This window comes from Alligator sinensis, unplaced genomic scaffold (assembly GCF_000455745.1).
Source record: "Alligator sinensis unplaced genomic scaffold, ASM45574v1 scaffold913_1, whole genome shotgun sequence".
NCBI classification, from domain to species: Eukaryota; Metazoa; Chordata; order Crocodylia; family Alligatoridae; genus Alligator; species Alligator sinensis.
This window is the reverse complement of record NW_005842501.1, coordinates 189,609-195,711: the sequence shown is the minus strand read 5'-3', so window position 1 is coordinate 195,711 and position 6,103 is coordinate 189,609. Positions and strand designations below refer to the sequence as shown.

The window sequence follows — 6,103 nt, the reverse complement described above, 5'->3', positions numbered from 1 at the left end:
GGGGGAGGGGGGGAGGGTGCGTGCCCCTCCTGGCTAAGGTGGCACCAGTTGCCCATGCTCTGAACCACAGTTTGTTTTTCATTTAACAAGCTTTTTAATTAATTTCCAACTTAATTTAATATGCTTTGGTCTGATTCACAGCAAATACTGCAAAGTTCAATATACCTTGCACAGGAGAGCCAAACCTTGCTCGCAAAAAGCCTAACAGGAATCAGGAGGAGAATGAAGAAGCTTACACTAACATTCTGCTCCTCTCCGCTGCTCTGACAGCAAACATGGCAAATAGAAGCAAGCTTGCAAATCATTTGAGGCAAAACCCATTTCTACCTTTATGGTAAATTGGTGCCCCTCACAAGGCCCAAATCTTGCTTTATTTCTCTAGATGCTGCCATGACAGTGTAAATAATCTATTCTGCCTGTGGTGTACTGAACAATGAAAACTAAACTGTGAAACTATACTGAACTATGAAAAACGTTCTCTAGTTACCTCATACATCTTTGTTTCTTGACCCAAATATGAAACAAAGTCTGCATGCAGAGGTAGCTGCAATAACAGAATATTAAAATCAATGAGGAATTAATCCCCTTCTGATGGGCAACATTTTTTACTCCCTCAGTGTCATGATTCAGCCTTTCCAATGCAAAATCTTTACCATAATGAAAAAAAAAATAGTCACTTCAAAACAAACTCATTTCAGTCTAGAGTAATAGACAGCCAGGAGAGGGTACAGAAGTGGTTAGCCACAATTTAACCATTATTTTGGAGCGTTTTATTGCTGCTGTTGGTAATTAAAAGATGTCCTGTTTCGACACTTCTACCCTCATTGATTTCAATGAGAATTTCAGAACCTAAATATAAGCTTGATGCCAACATAGCCTTTTTGGATCTGGCCCAAATGTCTGGCCCAAAGTGTATTGTCTTGGGTAAAAAGAGGTAAGAGTTTCAGTTCTCAACACCACTTCTAATTTTTAATCTTTGCCTGGGATGATCCTTGGAGTTAGCATTCTTCAGTATTGGAATTAGTGCTAAATGGCTCCAGTTCTAAATTCCTTGGCTTCAAAATGGACAAACACATTTCTTAAGCTATTTATGTCATTTCATATTCAAATTAATCTGTCTAGTTCCCATGAACTGAAGCCTTGAAACTAGCCTTAGTTTATTCTTAACTTCCAATATTCTTAACTTACTGAGTCATAGTTATGTTTCAGCTATGCTGATTGCTGATCATCAAAGAGATAGGAAAGGGCCCCTGCTCTCCACCTCTTATAATAGAGATGCATTTGCCATTCAGTCCAATTTAATCATTCATTTATGTGCACCTTTGATGTGACTAGAGGGCTTCAAACAAATGCTTTTTATCGCATTTCAAAAGAGAAATATGCATATAAGGACTGAGTAACCAAGACATTCAGTGCATTGTTCTTTGATCCATACTAGGAGAAACTTTCTGGGCTCCTAGAAGAGATAGCCCATCTCATAAGAAAGCTGCACACTTTAGAATAATAAGCTGCTGATTCCCCACTTTCAGGAAGAGAAGTCTCTTAATTTTTTTATCCACTGCCCTGGGATAAAGGTTGAGGGACTTTCCCTGTGTAAAACTAACACAGACAAGATTTGAGAGGGTCAGGTGGAGAGTGGAATACATTACTATGTCCCACAATTTCCACAAAGTATTTTTTGTTAGAAAGTTAGAACTATCCTCTGCTTTAGTTGAACGAAATGCTGAACAGGAGGATAGTAATAAAGACCTATACATGTGTTTCAGGGTGGGTGGGTGGGGGTCAGGGAGGAACTGTTTTAATTTGAGCAGCTCCAGAGAGCTGCTCTAATTAAAGTGCCGACATCATCTTGCGTATTTAGTGTCCCACATTTCAAAATGGCAACAGGGGTGATTCAACAAAAACTTGTTCAATGAGCTTTAGTTAAAGCACCTGGCTACCATTTTGAAACATGGGACACTGAACACATGAGATGCTGCAGCATGCGGGAACCTTCTGATTAAAATACTCCAGCAGAGTCGTTTAATCAAGTCTGCTCCCACACGTTCTAATCAGAATGTGTCAGAGCGCGTATAAAAGTGCCCAAAGAAACCACAGCTCTTCACCAGCCTGAAACCTATAAACAATCCTAAATGATCAGTGGGAGTCATGTATGAAATAGCTTGGAAACCTGAAGCTTGTCAAACTTTAAGCTTGATCTGGATAGTCTCATCACATAAAGCTTTATCTCCTTAGTACACAGCATTCTATGAAGCACGTCTCCAAAGACAGAGATAAAAACAGCATATGGTGAAGTCAGAACACACAAGGAGAGGGAAGGGATGCCAAGTTAGCTCCTTCATCCAAATTCTTCACAGCTTCTTGGTTATTCTGAAATAGAGGGGCAACAAAAAGATATCTCACTGTAGTTTACAAAGCTGAGTTGTTAAATCACTAATAAGATAAATAACAAAATGATATTTCCAGTAGAAGTGCATTTGTAATAAATCATGGAGCTTGGAATGAGTCAACCACCTTTTTACTGTCAACTTGAGCCTTATAAATAACCATGTATTTAAAAAGGCTTAAAGAAGAAATGACTAAAAAATAGCATAAACACATTATATTATAATTACACTTCACTGAAGTTAACAGAAGAGAACAAAGTACATACAATGTATAATGGTGCAATTCAAGTAAATGCTATACAGTTAGTTTTCACTCAGATAAATTCTCTCCCTTTTTCTACCGATTGGCTCAGATTAAAGAGATGAGCATGTAATGCTATTTAAAATCATTACATATGATATGCTAATTAAAATCATTCTAATAATCCAAATTCCAACAGGTTCAATCAGTCACTTCCAGTTACTGATATTTGGCGTGGAAAATATCACCAGCTACATCTATAAGAATATTATTCTACCCAAGGGGTGTCGAGGATCACCTTCATGGGCCAAATCTGGCCTGTGGAGCCATCTCATCTGGCCTGCAGTGCTGCCTGCCACTGTGCCACATGCAACACGTGCTGCCCCCAGCACTGCATGCTGTATGTAGTGCACAGAGCCTATCTGTCATGGGCTGCACACAGCACGGCACTGGTCCAGGGCATGTTCTGCATGCAGCACCCATGCCAGACTGACCCTGCATGCTGGATTTGGGGCCTTATACACCACATGCCCCACAGGTCTGGAGCCAGTGCATGTTATAACCTAGGGGTTGGGCTGGCGAGTGGGCTGTGTGTGGCACCCACAGCAGACTGGCCCTGCATGCTGGACCTGGGACCAGTCTGGATTGGGTCCATAGATCTGACCTGCCTGCTGGATCCAGTGCACAAGGCCAGTCTAATGTGAGTCCCACCGGGTAGCACTTAGCCACATCGCAATTAATGGCATGTTTAGAACAAGCTATGAAGTTATTCCACATTTTTTGTGGATTAACTTTGTAGCTTAGTGCTTGTCATGCTTATCATGCCATTAATTGGTTGAATGTTTAGCTGGGTCACAACTTAAGATGTGATGACCTAGTTAATCATGCCTTAAGTGTAATAATATGCAGGCAATGACACATAAAGAAGTGTAACTTCCATCTTTGACACTTGCATATGGTCTGGGATTCTATTTCAATGGGCATATGATCTTGCTTGAAAACAGGTGGATGAAGAGGGCAGCCAAGAAAAGGAAAATGTAGGGCCAAGAGGAAAAGTACAAGCAAGAGGGTGTGTCAGTTAGTAAGATGGATGCTTCCTTGGAAGGGAGGAGACCATAGATTTTGAGATCCTGCTCCCAATTGAAGAGGAACTTTCCTAGTGATGTTTATCCAGTTTATCCAATGAAAATTAAAGCTGAGATGCAATGGCCCAGTTTCAAGGGTAGGACTAGAGAATGGGTGATGCTTGGGCCCATGGCCTGGTGGTTCAGAGCACTTTGCAGAGTAGTGCTCTAAACTTGTGTTTACCTAGATGATTTTACTTCCTAAGATGGGGCATGATCCTATTAAATATGTTCAGTAGGCTTGCTCAGGCAGTGCTGAATCACACACTGTGCAAATGTTAAAAACTGCAGTTACACAGTTACATATATGTCATTTAGGCACACCAAGTGACACAGGATAAAGCCCTTAGAGAGCTAGAGGTCTGAAAAATCTAAAGGTCCAGTTCTAAAGCACAATGAAGTTGAAGGGATTCTCTCTATGGGTTTTGGATTAGATTCTATATACTTACACAGGTGATCAGATTATAGGAAAACAGGACTGGAAGGGACCTCACAAGGTCATCTAGTTCAGCCCCCTGCTCAAGACAAGATCAGCCATAGCTAAGCCATCCCAGCCAGGTATCTGTCTAACCTGCTTCTGAAAGTTTTCATGGATGGAGATTCCACAATTTCACTAGGTATCCTGTTCCAATGCCTGACTACCATCATAGTCAGAGAGGTCCCCAGGCTATGGAGAAACTCATGTACCTAAGAGATCCTGTGCATTTCTTTCCCTGCAATAATCACAACCCACCTCTAATGATAAACCTTCAAACCCTCCTTTGACACTTGCACGCCAACAGTAACCTGGCCCAAAGCCCTCTCACCCCACCCAGCTCCCCCACATGCAGCAACTGCCTGCCCACCTGCAGCATGCCCTCCCAGGCCCCCATCACTATGTAGCTGCTGTCACAGGACACCAACAAGGGGCTCCAAGAGGCCACTGCTGGGGCTGCTGTTGTTCCAGACCCACCGCATCTGGGCCCACCATGCCAGCCAGCACTAGTGGCAGCATCTTGTCCAGCAGAACAGGAAAAATGAGCAATGGCTGAACACCTTTTGGCTAACCTGGGCCACCTCCAGGGACCTGCTCCACCAGCTCCAGCCACACCTGGATTGCCAGAACACCAACATGCAGTCACCCCTCCCCACCAACATGCACCTGGCCCTGGCTCTGCTCAAGCTAGCCATGCCCACCAGCCTCCGGTATATGGGTGTCCTGTTCAGCATGGGCAAGGCCATTGCTGGGGAGGCCACCCTGGAGGTGTGAAGCAACCTCCATGACATGCTGGCAGACACCATCTTCTGTGTTCATAGCCCCCAAGCAGTGGCTTCAAGGTTGCATGCTCTTGGGTTCCCCCAGTGTATCAGGACTCTGGACAGGACCTACATACCAGCCACCTGCCCACTCCATGGAGACTGCCCCTATTATAGCCACAGGGGATTCCACTCCATGGTACTGTAGGCTGTCATAGACCACTGTGGGATGTTCATGCATGTGAGCACCAGGCCAGTCTAGTGTGTGCAAGGGGCAGGCAACACACACAACACCTGCACCTTTCAAAACTACAGCCCAGATGCGCTGCTGTGAGTGGGTGCTTCGCACCAAGGGTGGTGGACCTGCAGCTGGGCCGCATCGTCTTCCCATCCCTGCTCATTAGGGACCCTGCATACCTGCTCCTGCCCTGGCTGATGAAGACCTACACTGGCCCACTTTAACCAGTGCCTGGGCTGGACCCACACCCTGGCCGACTGAGCCTTTGGCCACCTCAAGGGCTGCTGGAGCTCCCTCACTGCCCACAACAAAGTTGCCAAGGAGAACCTCACCTGGGTCATCATCACAGCCTATTTGCTGCATAGTATCTGCGAGGTCCAGGGAGAGTTGTTCTGCAAGGCCTACGCAGAGGAGATGAGGCAGGTGGAGGTGACCTGGCAATGGGAGCACCAGCTGTGGCATCTCCCTCTGGTGAGGCCCCAAGTACCAGCCAGTGGGAGCAGGGCACCAGGTGCAGGAGGTTCTGGCTGACCACCTTCTGGAGCACTCCCCTCTGTAGCCTGCCTACTGTGCCACTCACAGACCCTGTCCCTCCTGCCCACCCCCAGCACTACTGTCATGCCAGACATGGATCCAAGGAAGACATCTTTATTCCCTCACAGTATGCAACCCATCCCTCCCCACTCAACCAACAGAGCTACCTCCTCAAACAGAGCCCCTCCACTACCCTTCCCACACACCAATAAAAAACCCTCTTCCAAGTTTGAAAACTATGTACAGAGTCTGTATTTTTGTGCCCCAGAGTGGGGGGCCACAGGGCAGTGGCACCTAAGGGACAGAGCCCAGGGTGGGTGACCAGCACCCTGGCCTAAGGTTG

The 6,103-nt window shown here is 45.5% G+C and overlaps 1 long non-coding RNA gene across 1 annotated transcript in view; it reads right to left on the bottom strand.

Moving 5' to 3' along the window:
* Positions 1-2,006: 2,006 nt before the first annotated feature.
* The window catches only part of LOC112551543, a 26,420-nt gene continuing 22,323 nt past the window's right edge, over positions 2,007-6,103 (bottom strand). Inside the window, exon 4 of the long non-coding RNA XR_003095843.1 lies at positions 2,007-2,370. This is a non-coding gene — a long non-coding RNA (uncharacterized LOC112551543). The remainder of the gene's footprint in view (positions 2,371-6,103) is intronic.